The sequence below is a fragment of the Triturus cristatus genome, chromosome 11 (genome assembly GCF_964204655.1).
Source record: "Triturus cristatus chromosome 11, aTriCri1.1, whole genome shotgun sequence".
Classification (NCBI taxonomy): Eukaryota; Metazoa; Chordata; class Amphibia; order Caudata; family Salamandridae; genus Triturus; species Triturus cristatus.
In genome coordinates this window covers 118,160,578-118,184,940 of record NC_140594.1, presented here as the reverse complement: position 1 = coordinate 118,184,940, position 24,363 = coordinate 118,160,578, and the positions used below count along the sequence as shown (strand labels likewise).

Sequence of the window (24,363 nt, the reverse complement as noted above, 5' to 3'; positions counted from 1 at the left end):
GACAATGCTTTGCGCAGAGGAGGAGAGGTGTTCCGGATGCAGGCGAGGTGTCGGTTTCTTATGGCAGTGCAGGGTCGTTAAGACTTTAACGCTCGAGCACGATGCGGTGTGCAGGAGAGGTGATGCGTCGGCTGCTGGTGCGGAACCTCGGTTCCTGGAGGTGACGTGGTGTTGATGTCAAGAGCACGAGGCGGCGATTCTTCTGGGTTGATGTCGAACCGCTGGGCTGCAGGTGTCCTTTGGAAGCCACGCTGTCCTGGGACTGTGTCTGAGTCGCAACGTTGCATCACAGACTTCAGTGAGGCTGTGACTGAAACTCACACAGTGGTGGTTCTTCGGAGGCGCTGCGGCAGAGCCGGGCTGTGCTGCAAGTCGCGGTCAATGCGTCACGCACTCGATGAGCAAGGACCGCGGCTTCAGTGAAGGCAGCTGTGATGTGTAGATTTCACAGAGATACACCAGTTCTGAAATTAAACTTACAGTTGATGCTTTGGTTTCTTGATTGCAGCACAAAGCTCACTTCCAATAGCCCAGGACTGGATTTGGTACCCCTTGGTATAGCAGGACTCCCAGCAGAGGAGCCCACGTGCTGGTAGCAAGTTGCAGGTGAAGTCTTTGTTGTCTCTACAACTTCAGCAACAAGAGGCAAGCTTGAAGGGAGGGGGATGACCATATCAAGGCAGGACACTCACCCAACGCATCCTGTGATTTCCCCTTTTCAAACTGGAATCCCAGGGGAAGGAAAGAGTTAACGTTGCTACCCACCTCCTACACACAGGAAGGAGGACTTTCCCTACAGAAGGCTGATGAATTGGCGACGACTACTAAGACCGAGGAGGAGGGACAGGCGTTACGTAAAGAGGGGGAATCCCAGGAAGAGAAGGAAGAGAACCCGGAAGACGGGGAGCTGTGGAGGAGCCCAGCTGTTACGGAGATCGAGGACGCCAAGCGGAAGGACAGAGTGAGCCCAGCTGACATGGAAAGAGAGGAAGAGGACACAGAGGATTGGTCTGAAGATTGGTGGACGCCCCCGGAGATCTCCTTCAAGCCGCTGCAACTCACGAGAGTTGTTACAGTTGCGTTAGGTGACTCGGACAAGGGGGAGGAAAGGAAAGGGTCCGGCACAAGGGTAGAGATGGGTCATGAGGGGACACCACCTTGAAAAGAGTGCATAAACAAGCCCTACTATCACACTGCAAAAAGCCTAAAAAGAGAAAAGCCATGCATGAATAGTTTTTGTTTCCTTGATTTCGTTCTGATTTTCACAGGTTACTTAAATTGCTTTCTGATTTTCACGGCCTACTTCATTTCTTGCTGATTTTCACGGGGTGCACGGCATAGTCCCTGAAGCCAAGGGATAGTGCAAACCTGGTAAAAAGGGGGATTTAATACAGAACCAAATACTCCGTATTTTGCCTTGTACAGGCCGCTATTCTATTTTCTCACCTTGGTCTACTTGCACTATTGGTGTGGGGACGGTAACGCAAATAGGCCTGGGCGGTGAACTTCGCTCCGTTCGCGGAGTTTGTGGAGTTTTTTGCACTACGCACTCTGCGAAGCTTGCAGAGTGCAGGCAACTCCGTTTCGCGATATGCAGCTGAGTTGTTCCTCGCTCACGATCGCGAACGTAAGTTCGTAAACTGTAAGTCTGTGAGCGCGAGCTACCACTCGGGTAGAATTTCTACCCGAACGGCAGGAATACCAGCACAAACTGCAGTTTGCACAGCACTCCGCCACTCGGGGAACTTCGCAGAGTTTTTTTTGTAACTTCACGGAGTTCCGCGTAGCAAAACTTCACAAACTACGCCCAGGCCTGAACGCAAAACTCAAAAGTACGGACATCCTACTTAACGCTACTTTCTTCTCTTTTGGGAGACTCCGGGGGAGCGTCATCCTGACCACAGTGATTGCAGACACCTGGAGACACCTAGAAAGGAGACAAAGGAAAAGAGAAGTGTGACTGGTTGAAACCTCAAGGACAATCCGTGCCCTTTGCAATTTGATATTCTTTTTACTTTACAAACATTTCTCAATAAATTACGCCAAAATTGAGCCACACATCAAGCCTCCTAGAATTTGTTTCCTTCCATACCTTCCACACTCAGTGAAGCCCTTGGAGAAATTTTAGATGCAGGATGTAGAGAGTAAAGTCTAGTCCTCTTACTCCGAGGCAAGAACAGCAGGTAAAAGGCCAACATGGCAAAGCAAGCAGCACAATGGCAGTCCCTCCTGGCAGCACAACTGCTCTTCTTCCTGGCACAATGTCCTCAGTCCAGAAGTTTTCTGGGTATATGGTGTCAGAGATCCAGTGTGTATACCCATTTTAGTCTTTGAAGTAGGGAGACTTTAAAGAAAGGTCTTTGTAGTGCACAGGACCATGCCCTTCCTGGCCCAGACTCCAGACACGCTACAGGGGGATATGCAGATCTTTGTGTAGGGACAGGCAAAGACCTATTCAGGTGCAAGTGTCACCTGAATAGACCTCCCACCACTCTAGCTTAGGAAAGTTCATCAGCCTAGTAGTGGGCCATCAGGATATGCAGGGCACACCTCAGCTCCTTTTGCGTAAGACTGCTTCGAGTGGATTCACAAATGCCAGCTGTAATCCAATTTAGACGTGTATTCTAGGGACAGGCAGAGGCACAGAATGGCTAAAGTAAGAAATGCCAACTTTTTAAAAGTGCAAGTTATGGCACGCTGTGTGCGTGTCAAAAGGAGTTGCACAGCAATATGCACATAAGTGAACAGTATTCACGAGTATTCCATGGTTTTGTCAAGTTCATCCATTTTATTCAAAATATCATCATTAGTTTAACCATCACGTCGGGGGCAAAAAGTTTCTATGTTTCCAGCGTCTTCATGCTCTGAGATTGCCCATCCGGGCCTATTCGCAGGCGAGGCAGAAACTTCATGCTTTACAAAACGTGTAATTTACCCAATGCATTTCGATCTTCACGACCTTCTTCGGGGGGTATCTATGATATTAAAAATATATGTATCAATATATTTCTTTCAACTAACAGTACAAATGTAAATTGGTTTGACTATGTAACATTTACCTCTGCTCCCCTTAACTCCCATCAGAAAATTCCCCAAAACATTTCACCCCAATACCCAGTCCCCCATACCATACTACCGAACAACAAATAGTGCTAAAGGCTTTTTCATACGAAAAAGGCAGAGGTTAACTCTGCCTTTCATTGTGACCAGGAGAACGCCCACCCCTTCTCTGTCCCAAATTGTATTACGAAGAATAAATCAAATGTATTCTTGCTTCGTGTGTTTCATGCAATGCAGGTTTATCACTGCATATTAGCAGATTTCCAAAATTGTGACAGCCTGTTGATCAATTATGGTGCAGCTATGTGGAGCTTCATGACTTCCACTGTTACCTTGAGTTATTGGGTAAAGTCTGAACGTTCTCTGGCTTAAAGCCAGACTGGCACTTCTCTGTCATGTTCAATGGAACTGTACTCATTGGATGGCGGCCTCCTGGTTGGTTTGGACTAAGCAAAAAAAATAAAAATAGGAAGCTGCACCAAACAAAACCAAAAAAAAACCCTTACTAAATCAGAGAGCTGAAAAAAGGTGCCCCACATTTACAAATAGGGGCAGATTTGGAATTACAGAGAACCACTATACAAGTGCTTTGCAAGATATGAAAGACTTAATGCATATGTACTTGCTGCAGGCAATGTTTATGGTAATAGCAGGGAAATCATCAGTAAATGCCGACCCACTAAACCATACAACAGGCCCATAAACAGCCAAAAAAAAAGGCCACACACTGACCTGTCAGACCAGCCCTTCTCGTACTGCCAGACTGCCCTGTAGGCCACTCCCACCCTGCTGGGGAAGTCTCAATTTCATATATCTGCAGGGCTGCTGCCTGGCCTACTCCTGCCATGTACATTTCACACTGCGGCCAGTTGTGTCCTGTGACTGCTTTTGGTATGAATGCATTCTCGGTTGGTATTTCAATTGACAACATTTGTACTTTTCCTTCTGCTTATGGTGATAAATTGAAAAAATGTGTTGAGTCACATTACTCCTGTCTGTCAGTGTGTGTTTTGTTCTGAACCAGGTGATCACAATGAAAACATTTAGCTTGGATATAACTTCATGATCTAAGGAAACACAGGAGGAAGTGGATTAGGACATAATGGCTGGATTACATACAAACATAATCACTGTGTCTTCCTTGTCCTAATACTTACAAACAGCACCCAATACGTTAAAGGTTCTGTTTGTTATCTTATTTCTTTAACTTGGCACTGGTAAAAAGCGTGGACGGGACTGGAGTGCCTCTAGGGCCCCAGTGGCAGGCAGAGCCTAGTAAGAAATATGGTAAACAGCTGGATTAGGTCTGGTGGCTTAGTGGACTGATGCATCCACTCACTGTAGGGGCCTGTGTTCGACCTCATGGTCACAGGTTTAAAACGGGTCCACTCAGCCTTTCACTCTTCAGAGGTCGATAAAAGGAGTGCCGTTCGGCAAAAATAAACATCTGTTATTCTGCGCCAAAATACCCTTGAGTGGACGTGCACTTTCCACGTGTAATGTAGTTAAAATACTTTTTTTTAAGCAACAGCACTGTTTTAAATGGTGCATCTATCTGCTCACGATGTAAGTACTGGGACAAGGAAGGGAAAATCAAAGAAAAGAAGATAACTTTATGTAATCCAGTCATCATGTTCCGTGGTTTAGATTACGTTCTACAGCTGATCGGTTGAATGGCTGCATCTGCTGGAGTTGGAGGTCTGGGAGCTGGTCCCACTGAAAAACTTTCAAACAAATATTCTGTAAGTGGATACATCAACTTCTGTCAGGGCCTCTGCTCAGAATGATCCATGTGTAAAAAGCAGAGCATGGTTTGCAGTGTTTCAGGGAGTGGACTAGAGCATGAAGTAGGTGAAATGCTGCAAGCTTGCAGAACAACTGTGAGCAAGTCATTTGGTTTCTCTCCTTTTGCCTTAATAAGAGGAATGGTTGCCTATTCAAAACTAACTTTAGGGCAAATGGTACAGTCAAACATTATGGAATGGCCATTTACTGAGGTGAAGGATAAAAAGCTATGATGTTACTATGGGGGCCGAGGACATACAGGTTAACGTGAGACGCTTGGTAAGCCTTAAAAGTGGTCTTAAAGTTGCTGGAGAACCAAAAGGGTTACTGGGGTCTTCTGGTATTCGATGAATGAAAAATGTGGCTTATAAGATGGGTTGTGCTGTTCAAGGAATCTGCAGGTTGAACTGGCATTGAAATACACGGTCAGGGGGGTGAAGAGTGCAGACAGTATACTTATCTGGAAAATAAGAATAATCAAGATTATGCAAGCGGTGTGAGGAATAGGGAAGTACTAGACATGGTGGAAGAGGATGTTGAACAGACGGCAAGTAGAAGAGGGAAGAACACTGGGGAAGATCTGGAATGAAGAAGTGTATCTTGGTGGAAGTAGTCAGGAGAATGCTGGTGTTGGACTGTGCAATGAAAGGGGTAGTGTAGAGTTAAAGAGTAATAAATATAGTAATAATGGTAAATTCCGTATGAAGTGAGACATGGAGGTACAGAAAAGGAATTGTAGAAGGGAGATTCCTGTTGCTAAACACAGACAACCTAGAGCGGTTAGTGTCTGCAGTAGGCTGAAAGATTCTGTCCACAGGTCTGTATCTTAGCACATGTACAGGTGTTATTGCTATTGTTTTCTTTGTGTGGGAATGGGAAGTGTGTGTAACGTTCTCTGTATGGTATGTACATTTCCATGTTGTAGGTGTAGCATAGAATTGTTGTTAAGTGTCAGCATGCTTGCTGTTCTGTAGCTTGAATGTTGCTCAGTGGGTCGGCAAATGAACAGTTGAACAGCTGAATCTGCAGGAGACGCCAATCACAGAGCTGTTTCCAATCAATCAATCAAGGAATTGTGAAGTGCACTGCTCACCCATGAGGGCCTCAAGGCACTGTGGGGGCTTGGGGGGGTGCAGCTCCGGGTCGGCCAAAGAGCCAGGTCTTGAGGCTCTTCCTGAAGGTGTGCAGAGGGTGAGCGTCTAATGTTGATTGTGAGCTTGTTCCAGGTCTTTGCTGCGATGTAGGAGAAGGCTCTTCAACTGGCTCTGCAGATGCACGTGGTTTTTGCGAGGGTGAGGTCAGCGGAACGGAGGTTTTGTTGATTCCTGCATAGAGGGTGTTCCCGTAGTCCCGTCTGCTAGTTATGAGTGCGTGGGTGATGGTCTTTCTGGATTCGGGGGTATCCATTTGAAGGGCTTGCGAAGGATGCGCAGGGTGATGAGGCAGCTGGAGGCGATGGCGTTGATCTGTCGGGTCATGGTGAGGGACGAGTTGAGTATGATGTTGAGGTTTCTGGCAGGGTCCGTGGAGTTTGGGGGGTTTCCAAGGGCAGTGGGCCACCAGGTGATGTCCCATGCTGAGTGGGTGGGTCCGAGGACGAAGACTTCTGTCTTCTACGAGTTGAGCTTCAGGCAGCTGCTGCACATCCAGGACGCAACGTCCTTCATTCCTTACTGGAAACTGAGTCTGGAGTTGTGAGGGTCCTTAGTAAGGGAGAGGATAAGCTGGGTGTCGTCGGCGTAGGATACTACGCTGAGTCCATGCTGTCTGACGATGAAGGCAAGGGGGTCCATGTAGATGTTGAAGAGTATGGGGCTGCGCGATGATCCTTGGGGTACTCCACAGTTGATCTCTGTGGGTTCGGAAAGGAAGGGCGGGAGTCTGATTCTTTGGGTTCCGCCAGTGAGGAAGGAGCGGAGCCAGTCGAGGGAAGTTCCCTCTATGCCAGCGTCGTGCAATCTGGTGGTGAGAGTGCGGTGGGAGACGTTGTCGAAGGCTGCACAGAGGTCTAGTAGGATGAGGGCCGCGGAGTGGCCTTAGTCGAGGAGAGTGGCGGTGGCGGTGAGGAGGGCGGTCTCGGTGCTGTGATTTTTGCAGAATCCGGATTTGGACTGGTCGAGGAAGGAGTTCACTTCGATGAATTTCTGATACTGGACGTTAACGATCTTCTCAGTGACTTTGGCCGCCGAGGGGAGGAGAGAGAGGGTCTCTAGTTTTTGAGGTCCGTCGTGTCTGCGGAGGATTCTGTTCTGGATGAAGATTCTTTTGGTGAATCTGATGAGTTGGTGGTATTCTGTCATGACGTTCTTGTAGGTGGTACGATCTTCCGTGGTTTTGCTGTTCCTCCATAGCTTCTCGAGACGTCTGCTGGTGCACCTGGATTCTTGGAGGTCGGTGGGGAACCAGGTGGCCTTCCTAGGGCGCTGTATGTCAGTGTTGCAGAGGGTCTGCACAGTTGGTGATCCATCTGTGTTGTTCTTTGGCTGCAGAGTTTGTGTCTGTTGAGGTGGGAAAGGGATTGTGGTTGAGGGCGGAGTTTAGATACTCTTCGGTGACCTTGCTCCCGTTCCTACGGGGGTGGGAGGGGTTGTGGGTTTGTGAGCAGTGGCCTTGTCAAAGGAGAGGTGTACGCAGTGGTAGTCCGTCCAGTGGGGTTGCGTGGTGTGGCTGAAGTGGATGTTGTTGCCTCCTGCGAAGATGGGGTCGAGGGTGTGTCCTACCTTGTGGGTGAGGGTCATGACGAGCTGTTTCAATCCGATGTTGGCGAGGTTGTCCAGGAGGGCGGAGGAGTTGGGATTGCTAAGGCTGTCGAGGTGGAAGTTGAGATGTCCGAGCAGCACGCAGTCCATGGAGGCAATGGCGTGGGGGAAGAGGAGGTCAGAGATGGTAGTGGTGAACGTGGATCGAGGTCCAGGAGGTCTGTAAGCGAGGGTGCCGCGTAGGGTCGTTCTGGAGCTGGTCTGGATCTGGAAAGGCAGGTGTTTCATGGGGGACGCGGGCTCATTCGTGCTGGAGGTGGTGAGTCGGCGGGAGTTGTAGTGTTCAATGGGAGTCCTCCTACTGGGTGGTTGGGGCGGTCCTTCCTCTGGATCTTGTATCTGTCGGGGATGGCGATTGCGATGTCGGGCGGAGGTTGGGTTGGTCCAGGTTTCCATGAAGAAGGTGACATCTGGAGAGAGGGTGTTGAGGTCCCAGATTTCTACTGCGTATTTGTGCAAGGAGTACATGTTGAGGAAGATGCAGCTCAGGGCCTCGGGTGTGCTGGCGTCCGGCAGGAGGGCAGTGGTCATTGGGGTGCGGAGGTTGGTGAAAGTTTGCCGGCAGTGTTTGCAGGAGAACTGACCGAGAGTGGTGTTTGGCGCGAACAGCTGGCAGTTGTTGTTCCTTCCGGGGTTGAGTGTGTGGAGGGCAGCTGAGTCGTAGCGGTGGGTGGTCGGAGAGCCAGGGTCCCTGGTGCTGGTCGCAGTCCGGTCGCGGATGGGTGCAGACTGGCTTGCCAGCGGCACGGCCGCGCAGCAGCTGCCATTAAATAGGGAAGGGGGAAGGGAAGCGCAGCTGGGAGGCGAGAACCGGCGGGGTGGTTGCGGGGGCAGCAGCGGCAGGGAAGGAAGGGGCAGAAAACGGGCACAAACACAGAGACAGACAACAGCGGACCAGCAGAAGAGCAAGGCTCTCCCACTGGACCACCAGGAACGAGGCACAGGCAGGAGCCTGCGGGTGGAGGAGGGCTTTGAACACCTACCTTCTCAGAAAGGACTAGGGGGCAGCAACAACGGCACAACAGCGGAGCTGCTGGGGCAGAGAGCAGAGTCCCTGACCAGAAGGTCAGAGGTCTTGTTCACACACCCGAGCAGCAGCCGCCATTAAATAGGAAAGCGTAGCTGGGAGGCGGGAGCGGGAACCGGCAGGGGGAGGGGCCGCGGGGGCAGCAGCATCGGGAAAGGAGGAAGGGGCACGAAGTACACAAACAGGTGAAAATAAACAGGAAGGCAGACAGGAAATAATAAATACAAACACAGATAATAAGACAAAAACGGGCATAAAAAGACGGAAAACATGCACAAACACAGAGACAGACAAGCATTTGCAATGCAATAGGTCTCGCATTTACAAGAGTTTGTGCTATTGGCATTGTAAATATCAATGCCTTTTAATTATATATTTAAAAAATCTGCAAGTGGTGCGTAAACAGGCACTTTGTGGTCATTGCTTACGAAAAGCAACGCTGGCAGTAACTACACCTCTTTTACTGCCAGTCTTTCTTTTCGTAAGCAGGGACTATAAGTGCGCGTTTATGCACAGCTTGCAGCTTTTCTGAACACATAAATAAAAGGTATTGTCATTACAATGCCAATAGCTCTAATTCTCGCGAATGCAAGACCTATTGCATTGCAAATGCTTGTTTGGAACCCAGAAAGTGCTGGTCACTGTTTTCCAACAAAACATAGATTTTTAAATGAATACTGAGTTATAGCTCACCGTCACAGCGGAGCAGCTACAGTACATTACCCCACCATGTAAATACACATGCACACGTAATGCTTGTTTAGATTTAAAGAAAGCTCTGGAGGGGTAACGCTGCACCTGCTACCATGTGTATGCAACATAGCTCCCAAAGTTTCAGATTGCTACGTGTGACATTTATATAATTTCAGTATAATTATGAGTAACATTCAACGAGTATAAGTGACACTTTCCTGTTTCTGCAAGCAAATACATGGCTGCATGTACAATTTTTCAAAATGTTTCCAATGCTCCATTGCAAAGACCAAATGAAATGTTTGAGATAGAACCATAGCTGCAGAAGAAGAAAATGTTGTACAAGCAGGCATTCCTTTTCAATCTATTTTTAGTAGAATACAATATGCCATGGACAGTCTAAAAATGTGCCCAAAAATGTAAAGGTAAGGAAATATTAATTGAGCACGTCTTACACATCCATGCCATTACATTTGTGTTAACCTAATACAGTTAGGCCCATGCTGCTAATATCAAATAAACACAGTGCACAGCGTGACTAACCTGCCTGTTCCCATTTCACAAGTGCCTTGGGGTCTCCAAGATGAGCGCTTCGGCCAAGCTTTGTTTACACATCTTCAGATGCCACGTTTCTTGGGTCGTCGGGATGGAGAGTCCGAGGCAAGTCCCCTCTCCTAAGGATTCTCGCTATGGTTGGCAGCAGTTTCAAAGGTTTGGAAACCCTCCGCATGTTGTTTTCCGGCAGGATTTTTGAAAAATTAAAAAGCATGCTGCCTGGTATCAGTCATGGGCGCTGAAAACCCTTTTAATGGCTGGTAGCATACAGAGAGTGCAGAACCAATGAGGCACAGCGTGGACAACAGGATACCAGCCCCAAACTCTCTCTGCCTGCTGTGCGCGCCGAAACATGAAAAATAATGTTTTAATTGATTTGCCAATAATCCAACACTAATTATTCAGCCAGTTTCACACTGGCTGTCTCCTACGTCATATGGCAGTAGCTCATTTATCGCATTGATCCCTCTGATGCACTCCGCAGCATTTCAACTCCTAAGACTGAATGGCGGTGCGGCAGGTCAGGCTGGCCCTTTTAAGCCTGTGCATGGCCCCTGCACTGCGCTTAGACAAGACTCCAACTCCATTGCACACACACATGTCCGTGAGTGCTAGAGGGTCGGGAGCAAAGGGAGTGCCATAGGTTTCTGCTCTTCCTGCTAACTTGTGCCACCAAAACAGCCTGCACAGCAGCACCCGTAGTGCCTTCTACAGAGAAGCACACACAGGCAGCTGTGCCGTGGCGGCACCTTGTCTTATCGGGTGTGGGGATAGAGGAGAAGAGTAATACTACTGCTGCCTGCCAAACACGGGATCCAAGTGAAGCTGGGCCCGCTTCTCGGTGTTGTCAGTTTCACGCTGAATGCACATGGCACAGAGAGTCCAGCCTCACATCCTCACGATGCCGATACCATAAACAAAGTATCAGGCTCCGACAGTCTGCCACAGCGATCTCTACCCCAGCATAGGCTCTAGCCTCTGCCTAGCATCTGTACGCAGCGACGGGTGCCAAACTTTCTCTGCGCCAGTGCTCCAACCCTGCTGGCTGAATCTGGAGTGAAGGTATCACCGCCGCCGGCCCGATTCGGCGCGAAAACCGGAAGTCAGGCAGCGTCATGCCTGTCGTGGGGCGGGACTTCCGCCTTCCGCGGGAAGCCCGCGCGCACGGAGTGGCTGTCCGAGAGGAGAAGTGGTGACGCGGGGCTCCCATGCCTGAGGGAGAGCCCCGCGGTGGCGGCAGAAGTAATGAGAAGCCCTGGGTAAGAAGTGGCAGCAGAGGCCGCCGATGCAAGTGCGGGGCTCCCATGAGTGAGGGAAGCCCCGCGTGTTCCAGGTCATGTGAGGCGGAGGAGATTAGACTAGGGGAGTCCTGAGACGGAGCCTGTAGCAGCCACAAAAGAGCCCGGTGAGTGGGGCTCAGTTGTAACGTGGGGGCTGGTGTGTGTGTTTGTTGTTCAGTGATCTAGTACGCGTGCACTGGCTGGGGGCGGCTGGTTGTGTTTGGTGGCGCAGTTACTGCATGCAGCTGGCTTGCGTGGACGGAAGGGGGACTGGAGATGTGCACACGTGCGAGTTGGTGTACGTGCGCGTACACCAACTCAAATCCGCCAAAGCCTGCGCGTGCCCATCTCCTGTCCCACTTCCGAGGCAAGTCAGCAACAATAGATCTCGCTGGCGATTGCAGCGCTTCGCGCTGCGTTCGCCAGGCGAGACCTAACAACAGCGGACCAACAGAAGAGCAAGGCTCTCCCACTGGACCACCAGGGATGAGGTGCAGGCAGGAGCCTACGGGTGGAGGAGGGCCTCGAACACCTACCTTGTCAGAGAGGTGTAGGGGGCAGCGGCAACAGCACAACAGCAGCGCTGCAGGGGCAGAGAGCCGAGTCCCTGACCAGAAGGTCAGAGGTCTTGCTCCCCACCTTCCAATGAAAACTGAGGGCAAATGTCACCTTGTGTCAGGATCCTTGCAGATACTAAACAGTGAGTGAAAAGTGCAGCAGGGTTTGAAATGTGTCCAATAGACTCTGAAATACCGCCTTGGAGGCAAGATGCTGACACCTACATAATTGTTCATGTAGCTATACTGTTAGGGCCACTCCCTCTTCATTAGATCATTTGCATGCTGTAGGGAGATAGATTTCCGTTGCTCCCCTTCTCTTAAACTGTCTATGTGTTGCATTGGCATAAATACCTAAAAGAAATACAATTGGTTTGGAACAAATTCCTTGTATTCTTCAGGATTGGAGAAAAGAGCTGAAGGCTAACCTCTTTAAAGAACACTAAATTCCAATGCAGTAATAGTTCACGTTCTCAGAAACCAACTAGCCCTCCAATCACTTTTTGGCTGTATCTCTACCTCCGGACCTATACAGTGCACGCTGCCTTTTAGCTACATACATGCTGTAAAAATACCACATGCAAAATTTCAGCTCCAGGTAGCAGACCTGGGACATGGCCTTCAAAATCAAGATATACAAAAACGCAATCTCCTACAAAAATCCTTACATGTGTGACTTCATTTACTCCAGTGTCCAATCAGATTACTAAAGTAATAAAAAAACACTGGAACATTTTGAATACAGGGACAATGAATCTTGAAGCCCCCAGATTCGCATTCAAACGCACGAAAAACCTGAAGGACACTCTGATTCATACTCGCCCACGCACACAGTGGTCACCCATTCAAAAACAACTATGGAATCTGCCACCCGTGACGGGGCATCACCCATGCGGCTTTTGCTCAGTATGCCCCCTCACTGCAACACATAAGACTGTACAACTTAGCGACAGCTTCAAGTGGGAGCTACGTCGCCACACCAACTGCAACACGACCAATTGCGTGTACATGATCACATGCCCCTGTAAACTACAATACATTGGCATGACAACTCGCCCAGCCAAAACACGCATCACTGAACATCGCAGCAACTTCCGTTGCAAAAGAACTAACACCAGAATGTGTGTACACTTCCAGGAAAAGGGACACCCCCCAGAATCATTCAGATGGCTAATTTTGGAATCCTTTCCCAACATCACTAAAGAAGCCCTACTAGTCAAAGAACAAAGGTGGGTGTTTAGACTGGGCACTCATGCTACAGGACTTAATGATGCCATTCCGTGGTCCTCTCTTAAACTACCTTGAGAGTACCATACTATACATAACTAACAATCGGGTTACCTTCCCCTTACGTGTCATACCCATACATGAATCTCCAGCGTAATTGTATACCTAACAGTCTCAAATGCCATGTTTCCAAACTAGCCATCCCGCTGTTCCAAATAACGTCATGGGTATTAAATTCATCCCTGTATGACATTAGTTCACTAACACTTTGACCGATTATTGGAATATAGGGATCGAGATAACAAACCCCACTCTGAAAGGTCATTCCTTTGAATCGAATGTACATCTAGCGTAAGATTCCTTAGCATCTTCTACTTACAGTTAGATAGACAGACGTGTCTCCTTGATACTTGCTATTGTTTGGCATACTCGAGGTTCATCTACCGCTATCCTAACCCTCACCCAAGATGGCGACTACAATGAACCGGTAGCATTATTCATCACGTGCGAGTGGTGCCACTACCCCCACTTCCGCCTCCGAGATGATTACATCCTTTTTATACCCACGCGATATTTCGAGACTCTACCTCCCAGTCCTGGTAGAGCGGGGTAGGTCTGCCGGTGACACGGACTCGGCGTGTCTGTAAGTACAATATTATTATTTTTCCGAATGACCATTTCCCAAGCGAGAGCATTTTTAACCCGTCTGAATATCAAGGGGCTAAACCGGATGATGTCCGTTTATATGGGGATCCTTATAACAGGATAGGCTCACCGGAGACTTTTTACTCTAACGTATACTTAAGCATAAGTCGTCTCCATACTAACTACGAGAGGGGACACACGCATCGTCAGGAGATTCCTTTGGACAATGTCCTCGTATATGGGTTAAGAGTCCCGACAAGCAATAAAAGAATGGATCAACTTGCACAAACCTAGGCTCCACTGTAACTAGATGAACATTCTATGAGACATGGGGTTTAGATGAACGCGGGAAGCTGATACAAACTACAGTTCCCGCTTCCTTTTAGTATACCTTCATCATCATTGGCCAATTTCAATCTATGTCAGCTGAACATGCCACATACATTTTTTTTAAAGAGAAAAGGGGTTTGTAAATACTGAGCATTACAACTCTGCATTTAATTTTTCATGAGCTTTTGTACATGACTACATTATCTTCTTTTGTCTTTACAAATAAGAGAAGGGGTTCATATAACCCCGGAGTACTGCGATTTTAACCTATGTCGATCCACTAGCTCTCTCACTATATGATTACAGAACGCGAGGAACTCCTTGCGTAGCCTACCAGGAACTGCAGTGAACAATCCTATGAAGTGTATAGGGTAAGTCCACTAACACTTTTTGTCTGCAATATAGTTTTCAACACCTTTCAGTGTGATAACTTCACGTGGCTCTTGCATTTATGTTTTTCACTATGAATAGAGTGCACCATCACTATAGCTGCACTAAATAGCTCACGAAAGACACCATGTAAACATACAATGATTGTCCGTAAGCATTCTATAATCATAATGGTCTTCCCATTCTCCCACAGGTAGACCGAGCTGCAGGTAAAATACCAGCTACTTTTGAGAATGCTTATTGTCTATTAGAATACACAGTCTGGTTTTAAATGTAGATAGAATTAACTTGGTCCTGATGAATCGCTAGAGTATTCCTCTATAAGAGCGAGAAACATGTTGACCACATGAGGCAGTGTATATAACCTAGATCATCAACCTAAGTTACCAACACTCAACCTCACAGTTTTTAATTAGGCGAGGAGGCTCCATAATAAATTGATTGAGAGAGTACTCCCCCCCCCTATTGTAGCAAACACTATCCTTCATCTACATTACAAAAGAGCCCCATACTCGCACTTCACCTAACGGCTATATTGGATAAAAAGATCTCCACAAAAGTGCTCCCTAAACAAGAGCCCGTCGGGTATTGCACCAGCTGACTCGACGCAGGAGCAGCCCGATGATGATACAATACATCCTGAGGGGTACGTGATTCACGATATCTTGATGGTTGTGTGAGGGTTCCAATATCCAAACAAACAACCTTCCTGTGAACATTACATGGTTAGTCTCACCCACTCTGAGGAACAGCTTTGTTACTTTTTTGTATACTTCAGGGCACACTCAGCTGGACCTTTCCCCCAAAGCCCATTTCGCCCCCCCCTATTTGTTTTTTGTCTTCAAAATCAAGAGCCAGGCGACTACCTTGTCCTGTAAGTCACCGAGGTGAAGGTTATCATGTTCAATGGTCGAAAAATTGACTTCATAAGATACTTCACAAGTAAAATTGGGCTCAAGGGGCAGTCCACCTGGATCATGATGATATATGTAGCACTGAACAGTGTGTTCTTGGGTGGAAGGACCAAAGACAATTGAAAATAAAACTCAATCCCTGTGCACTTTGATCCTGTATTGTCTATTAAGGAGAATGAACGAGCCATCAGATCTTTGAGTCTTTCCTCAAGGTGTTCATGAAGATGTTAGACAGGCTCCGAAGTTTGTGCACCACTTAAAACTCAGACATGGTAACACCCCAAAAAAGCAAAAGTTGAGAGCAGTGCCAAGAAGCAGCGATTCTAGTTTGGGAACATCAGAAAGAGGGAATCAAACTCTACTATCATCATTGAAAAGCATCCTTTGCCCTAAATAAATTCAATTCTATCTCTTTTGGAAGGAGCTATATTGTTCTCCACCCTAGACTTAAAACATGCTTACCACCAGATAGAGCTTGTGTAATGTTTTGCCAAAGAAAATGGAGTGCTTACTGAAGAATTGTGGTGTGGTTATCCAAGGCCTCTAAGGAGGAAGAATTAAATGAGGTCACGTAATAGGATTGTGAATAGTGGCCCTTGATCAAATCTCTATCGGGAACTTTACACTATTTTGTCCAAGTGTCAGCTGAGTTGATAGTTGTAGGTAGTTTTGTTTTCCGAAAGGAGATGTGTCTTCCCACAGCATTCCCAACCCCATATTGAATGATTGCCCCCCCCCCCCAAGGCATTTCGGTATGTTTGCCTTGATGAACTTATGTAAGACCCAATTTTGGTAGCCCGGAATGGAATGCTAAGACTGATCAATAATTTTTTATGGAGTGCGAAGTTTGTAGGGCGTGTGACAAGAATTTCACAACCACTACAGCTCACATACAGCCTGTTACTTGGTCTTGCTTTGCTAGGTAAAAGCTGAGCTTCAACACTGCCAGGCCCTTTAAGGAACATCCTAAACATTTGCAAGACTCCTTGGTCTTAATTGGCAGTCATTCGAAGGGGCCAGAAACCAAGTTTTTGACAGGGTTATGGTGTTTGAAGATCTAGAGTAATTGAGGTTTTTAGCAATGAGTGATTTACTTGACACCCTAATTACAGACAAAGGTATGCAATTCAAATTGATGGGCATATCTGATTTCTTCGCAATGTAATGGGTAGGTAAAACGATTTAACCGTTATCTTAAGGATAGGGTTAAGACATAATCATATATTCCTATTGCTTTAATGTTAATGCACAGCTGCACTTCTATATCACAAAGGACGCCGATTTATTTTATAATCATATGTGGATGTCCTTTTAAATAATCTTAATTGTCCTTTACCCTAAATATGCCTGCTAAGTTTCATGACTCTAATAGGCCTAGCAGTCATTATATTTGAAGTAGTACATTTGCACATTTCCTGCACCTTGTAGCAAAGCATAGCCTTGCTTTCAATGTTGGTAACCAGAAGCATGATTATAGGAAATTAATTAAATCAGCGGTGTGATCAGGTATTTATATCTTAGTTTCAAGGCAGTCTCGCTTGAGAAGATCCTAGTACCTGCTCATTAGATAAGTTTCACTGAACTAACAAGTTTCTGTCAAATGTTTGTACTCCATAGAGTTGCACTGAGAGAAAAGTGTGTAAGAGCTGAAAAACATTTAACGTATTTTAGCACTAAATGCTCTAAATGGCCTTCTTTGGTGGTGGTCTGGTTAGTTGAAATGACAATTGTATCTAATTATTTTGCTGCTTGCTTGCTTGCTAGCTATTTTTGCATTAAATGCATGTGAGACTTTTGGGCATCCTGACATGCTATGTTTTATTTTAACAATAGTATACATCTTGCCTATAAAAATCTGATTCCTGTATCACTGACCAACAGGAAGAAGTTGTGGGTGCATTAAATATCTTACAACTCTGTCATTGGAGTTAGCCTTTTCCAGTTGTTAAAGTGAAGACTTCTCACATCAGATGCGTTCGCCTGGGGGCTGAGGTGCAAGCTGCTGCAAGGTAATAATGTTGACACCAGGTTTGACATCCAGAAGGTCTGTAAATACAAAAAATATCTGCTGTACCTATAGTTATTTTATAAACGCATCTAAGTCGTTTCTTAAGACAGAGAAGAACCACTCTTACTGGACTGTGTAAGGATTACAAAACACATAAAAATGAGGTATTAATCCATATTTTAATTTTTGACCTTGTTAGAAAAATACTTATTCAATGAATACGTGAGATTTAAACATTATACCACCATTTTCATACAAACAAAACCCAGGACCTATTTGTCCTACAATACATTGGTGCCCATGGACAATCTGTGGAATAAAATTATTCACACATACTCATTCATACTCAGACGCATTCATACATTATAACAAAAGACACATGACCCTAACTACTAAAATTAGAACAAAATGCAGGCCCAAGATAATGGTAAGCGAGTCTTCTTAAGTGTTAAACATAAACCAAGGGGTGCAAAAGAAGAATGGCATATGGTAAACAGAATGGGGTAACAAGAAAAATGTTCTTGTAGTATCTTAATAAATCTGTGTAGTGAACAATCCAGTTCAATATGCCGACGCGCGTTTCGGTGTGACGCCCCCTTATAACCGGGGCAACACCTTCTTCAGGGCAAGAAATTATTCAGACATAAGTTCCATGGGACCTATCAAGTGATAAATAACAATTAGTGAACACAAAACTGTTAATTCTAAACATATCTATTAGATGACACTGATTATTTATAAAGTTACAACATACAAAATACATCTAAGATAGACACTGGTCCAGATAAATGAGTGGTTGAGCATTAAACTTATTAATTATATTATGAACGTTGCACACATAATGGAAAATAACGAACAGAAAATCAAATTTGAGAGAAGTTTATGAAACAATACACATGCAACAATTGGTTAGGTCATATTGGCAATTGATCAAAAGGAATCCTGAATATATAGCTAGGACTGGATACCGTTGCATAAAATCTGGTAAACAGCATTTAGATAAACTCAGTAAATAAAAGATGTCATTTGGGGATTCATATATCATCAAGAGAATGATATCAACTGAGGGATGGGTGAGTTTCGAGGACAGTAATAAAAAGTAGGGGTGCTATATCTGCATGAAGCTGATGGTTAGGAAAAGGAAGATAAGAGACATGCTCACCAAGGGATCAGATGGGAAGATGAGAATAATTATCTCTCTTTCTCCTTAAGTGATGCAACCTCAGTACTTCTAGTGGTACACATATATAGCAATGTAGAGGAACTTTTCAACTTATAGGCATGCGAGATCTAAGGAAGAAAGTAGATCAGGAAAGATTAACATTTCTAACATAAAGCATAGTTTGTTAGATTTGTGATGTTTATGAAATCAACAATTTATAGGTGTTCTCTGTTCTCACTATTTAGGCAACGAATAAGAGTCGTTGGGTCAGGAACACCAGTTAAAACAAACTGGGCTAGTGATTCTTTATATATATGAATCCTAGAGCTAAGTCATAAGTGAGAACCTTGAAGATGTAAATCATCACCTGTTAAGTTTTAGGGAGACCACCCCGTAATTCCAGCTAGATGTGCACCTATCCTCACGCTTCCACGGTTGGTGAGAAAAAGGAAAATGTATTCTGCCACAGCCTATGGTGAGTCAGACAAAGTGATTAGAGTTAGCAATAGGCTAATTATGGGGTTAAGCTAATTACTAATCATTGCCCCGTATGAAACGTGAAAACCTCAAAGATGTGATTAATCACCTTTTAGGGAGTATCGTTGTTCCTGTTTATCGTGTGGCTGGATGAAAAAAGAAGAATAGGATTCCTCCGCAGTATCTGGAGGGTCAACTAACAAAATAAATAGAGTTAGCACTCCAGCGTCACTTAACAGAGCGGAGAAACTGAAGTCGTAGTCATTCAGTCTATTATCTGAGCGCTTACCGGTTTTTTAAAGCGTTCAGGCCTTCGCCTACGTCCAGGTGTGCAGATCAATGTGGGCGCTGCTCCGCATATTACGCGAGTAACTCCACACGTTAATTAATCGCCATTTCAGTTCAAGGAGTGTGACCGGGGGGAAAAAAAAAAGAATAGAATTCCTCCGCCGTATCTAGTGGGCGAAATAACAAGATAATAAAAAGTTAACGCAACTGTGCAGATAGAGCGAGTGAGGGAGCTGATGTCTTAGCCTAAATGCCTATTTTATACGCGCTTACCGAGAGGAAGCTTTCTGATGCTTTCAGTTCTTCGTTTTGTTCCAGGCACGTAGATCAAAGTAGATGCTGCTGCGCTGCTGGTCCTCTGCTTACTGCGAAGCGAGCAACGACCAGTGTGATTAGGAGCAGCTGCTTATATACTAACAGGGGCTGACATCACGTCCTAGGGTAATATCAAAGAGGTGGCTGTGGATTCTGAGGAGGATTCGGATCGGGGTGTTTTATGGTCACCAGTATGATCGCTGTTTGTGATGCGGCACCTTCCCAGATACAGTAATCCCTGACATTCTGCAGTGCAGTCGATAACAGGGAATTCGTGATAAGGGCTCAGGTAGATAAGTTAAAGAGCGCCTTAATAATATTGTGTATGTGTCCAAAGGATTTAGCGAAGGGAACCAAAGGAGGATCTATTGTGTTAGTTCATGACAGAGATTAATAGGGATCCAAATCGTTTTTTGGTCTCTTTCAAAGGGACACATAGCTCTAATATAATGCTTAAATAATAGCATTCTCCCAGGGCAATTCCTCATTAAGCCCCCTAGTCTTGGAATCCAGGAAGTAGATCCAAAAGACTTCTCGCTTTTTGCGTATCCGGGTGCTGTCAGTGCCTTTTTGCATGCGGACCCTTTCTAAGATTGTCCAACGTAAGTCCTTCTCAGTGTGGTTGGACTCCATCCAATGTTTGACCAATGGTGCTGAAGGCAACTGTAGAGCACATATTCCAACATTTGGAAATTAAAAAAGGGAGATTTAAATAAAACTAAAAATGGGGAACTGTCATTTCCCCATTGACTTCCATTGAAGCAGAGGTAATTTTAGGCACAAAACTGCTAAAATAAAACATGTTTTGGCTTTAAAAAAGCAAGCAGAAGCCTCCAGCCTGATTCAGGTCTGCTTTTACGTTTGGTAGAGTCCCAGCAAATCAAGTGCAAGGGACACCATAAGGCCACATGTAAGGCTAATCCTGTTGAAATATTGTTGGGGGTCTTGTTAAGGTTGGCCTCTGGTCGTGTGAACGAGGGTTGCTCCAAATTTTCCAGATCTAGCAACATTGTTAGATAAACAAGGGAAGGGTCATTACTCAGGATGGTAGAGCACGAGGAGAATTGCAAAGTGTATCACTGACAGGGCGCTTTGTTGTGAAACTCCGGGTCCTTTTGTGGATCCTGAATATGAAAAGATTGATGACCTATTTGGCATTTCGTGTGATAAGGATGCTCCTAATGTGAGACCTGTGCATGACTGTCAGCAGCTCTTTCTGCACCTTTGAATGCCTTTCTCTGGAGCTTCAAGTACAGCACAACTCCCCTTTCATGTGTCATACTGTTTATCACCCGCCTGGTGACTGCTCCGCCTTCACTGAGGAATTCACTGACTTTGCTAGTGGCCAATACTCACAAAGCGATAAACAGATTTTTCTTGGAGACTTTAATCTTCACTGGGGCACTCTGGTAGATTCAGCTGCCAACAGGCTTGCCACATTTCTCTTAGGAAATTATCTAGTTCAACATAGCACAAAACAGACTCACTCTAAGGGCTCCATTCTTGACCTTGTTATCTCCAAACTAGATATGCTAACTGCTGTTGATCTTATACCAGTAGACTGGTCTGACCACTTCCCCATCCCATACGCACTGTACCTCTCTCATTCTGTAACCCTTGGCCAACCTAAAAGGACAACTACCTAGTTCCGTAACACCAAAAACATCGACCGTGACATTTTGTGCAACATACAAATTAGATCACCAGTCTTAGACCCCAACTCTGATGTGAACGATCTTAACACCCACTGTCTCACCAGTCTTTCAGTCGTAATTGAAAATGTTGCTCCACTACAAAGTAAAAAGAAAAAGCCCACTCCTTCTGCACCATCGTTTAATAAATCCCTCTATGAAGAAAGAAAGAACTGCAGGTACCTGGAGAAACAATGGAGACATTCTCCTTCCACCATTAATCTTTCCAATCTCCGCTACGCAAGATCGTGCTACCACAAACACATCTTCCGTGACAAAGAGATGCACTTCAGAACCCTCCTGGACTCTGCATAGAACAGACCTAAAAAGTTATTTGACCTTATCAAAAGTACCAACATCTCTCCCTCAACCATCAAATTTAACGACCCTCCCAAGAAAGCAGCAGAATATGCCCTATTTTTCAATGAAAAAGTAAAATTGCTTGTGGATCAAGTCACTCATCCTACCCCCTGAGGACCACAAATCCATAGTCCCATGGCAGAACTTTGACATCATCACTGAAGAAGCCATCCTCAAAAGCATTCTAGAAACCAAACCTTCTAACCATTCTGTCGACCCCATCCCTAGTGACATTGCCATTGACTTGTACACCCACACGCTCTCCTACTGGACCAGTCCGGTAAAACTCTTCCTCAACCAACGCTCTCTTCCTGTTGCCCTTAAAACAGGACAGGTTACCCCACTTCTTAAGAAACCCTCTGCTGATGTGAATGTCCTCAACAATTTCCGTCCTATCACCAATCTCTCTTTTCTTGCTAAACTTACTGAAAGTTGTGTAGCGAAACAACTTTCCCAACATATCAAGAACAACAACCTTCTTGATGAATTCCAATCTGTTTGCACTCAAGGCTGCAGCACTGAAACAGCCCTGCTACATGTGATCGACGATGCCCTGCGAGTAATTGAATCTGGTGAATCTTGTCTCCTGATCCTTTTTGACCCATCCGCAGCCTTTGACATTATTAATCACAACACTCTTCTGAACACTTTAAATCTAAGAATGGGTTTTGAAGGCGCAGTGTTCAAGTGGTTTAAATCAGTGCTCTCTGGCATATCCCAGATGATCAAAATAGCAAATTGTCTCTCTACATCAAAGGCTGTAGGACAGTGTGTCCCTCAAGGTTCGATTCTCGCACCCACCTTGTTCAATCTTTGAATGGAACCGCTAGGAAACCTCCTAAGAAAATCTGGGATCCATTATCACCTCTATGCTGATGACACCCAAAACTACCTAAAGGTGTCTTCCGCACATGACATTTCAATCCTCAACACCACTCTCGACTCCATCCAAGATTGGATGTCAACTGATCAACTAATTCTGAATCCTTCCAAAATGGAATTCCTACTTCTCTCTACCTCACTCTCTCCGCCTCCTGCTCAATCATGGATGAACAATCTGAACATACTTAACCACAAACCTATCATTGATGGCAGCGCCAAATCCCTAGGCGTCATCCTAGACAAAAGGCTCAACCTATTCCCATATCAATACCATCGCCAAGAATGCACGTTACCAGCTGTGCCTTGTTTTGGGGGGGTTTGGCGTTTTTTACTGAGCAAAACCTAAAGATTTTGGTCCAATCATTGGTTCTTTCCAGATTGGACTACTGCAACTCCCTCCTTGCTGGCCTCCCCAAAATCCACCTTTCCCCTCTAAAATCCATCCTCCATTCCGCGGCTTGTTTCGTATTGGGGTCAAAAGAAATGATCACATCACACCCATACTGTTTTCCCTTCGCTGGCTTCCCATCATGGCTAGGTCAACTTACGAAACTGCCTGTATCACCCACAAAGCCTTGCACACTTCCACTCCTCGCTATCTGGGGAATAAACTCAAAATCTCAGGCGGCTCTAGACCTTCACGCAATGCTGAAAACTTACTGCTGGAACCTTCTACTTTCAAAAGGAAAAGATTTATGGCTCAATCCTTCTCAGGCAATGCGGCTAGAATTTGGAACTCGCTAACTCCAAATCTCCGAACCACCGCCTCTTTCCGGACTTTCAAAACAGATCTTAAAACTCTTCTCTTCCAAAGACACTCCCAGGAATAATTCATTCCATTTCATGACCCTCACAGCCGCCTGGTATTCACATGAGCTCAACTTTGTAAATATATATTCTATACCTGTATTAACCGGACTTGTTAGTGTGTAAATTCCATCATGTGTACCTTTTGTAACCTACTTGGTTCTATTAAAAAGCACTCTGCCACCTTTAAATAAAGTTTGCGCTATATAAAACTGCAATAAATAAATAAAGAATGGGGGCTGTTCATCTGCTGAACCAGATATACCTCAAAGCACTGGAAATGACTTTGTGGGAGATGGACCCATTGCTGATCATGTAAAGAACTCCGAAAGAATAAAAATGTCTTCATTGAGGATATTCCATGAATGGCTTTATTCCTACTACTTTCCTCTCCCACCTCGATTCCCCTCACTGTTTTTGTGGGATGGAGGATATGTGTTGTATGTCTTTCCATTTTCTCATTTCCCTGGAGGTTCCATGCACGTTAGAACGTTCTAACTTGAGTCCGTGGTCGGTTAACGGTTGCGGATGAGGCTTTTGCGTTTATGGATTATTGCTGTGAAACTTAAATAACTATTTTGAACTTAACTCGAGCTCCAGTGATTTTTCCCCCTATCTATTAACTCTGCTCCAAAAGTTAAGGCATTAACTATATAACATACACACCTTGCTTCAAGTTGTCTTCGTCATGTGTCGCCCATCAACCACTTTGGACTACATGTCCCAGCATGCAATAAGTAATGACTAAAATCAGAAAGGACTGTGGACGTGGGGTGGCATAAGGCTTACAGATATTACAGAGGTGAGCACTGACTGGTAGTCACCCCCTCCAGTTACGCGCAGTGACTAGGATACAAAGGGCACAGTGTGAGGTGTCAGAACACGAAATTTCACGGCCTCCGAGAAACAAGGAGACGACATCCCTACGCGTAGCTCGGGAATTTAGGGAAGGAGCGGCGAGACTGGAGCTGGAGCCCAGAGCGCCCCACAGTAGCAGGAGGAAAAGGAGCAGCGAGAATAAGGAAAAGGCGGCGCGCCCTCTTCTCTCCGCAATGCACGCCGGGATGGGACACTGGAGCTGGGCGTCTGGGAGGAGAGAAGCAGCGGGTGGAGCCTCGCTTGGCTGGCCCAGCCCCATCCAGTGTCATCCC

The 24,363-nt window shown here is 45.7% G+C and overlaps 1 long non-coding RNA gene across 2 annotated transcripts; it reads right to left on the bottom strand.

The window, feature by feature from the left end:
- Positions 1 to 2,772: 2,772 nt before the first annotated feature.
- On the bottom strand, positions 2,773 to 24,160 carry LOC146783461 (uncharacterized). 2 transcript variants are annotated; one of them, XR_014970464.1, is made up of 4 exons: positions 23,879 to 24,160; positions 18,393 to 18,520; positions 17,135 to 17,268; positions 2,773 to 2,975 (listed from the first exon to the last, which is right to left on the bottom strand). It is a non-coding gene; the product is annotated as an uncharacterized LOC146783461 (long non-coding RNA). The 2 variants fall into 2 exon arrangements; XR_014970463.1 differs by lacking the exon at positions 18,393 to 18,520.
- Positions 24,161 to 24,363: the final 203 nt, after the last annotated feature.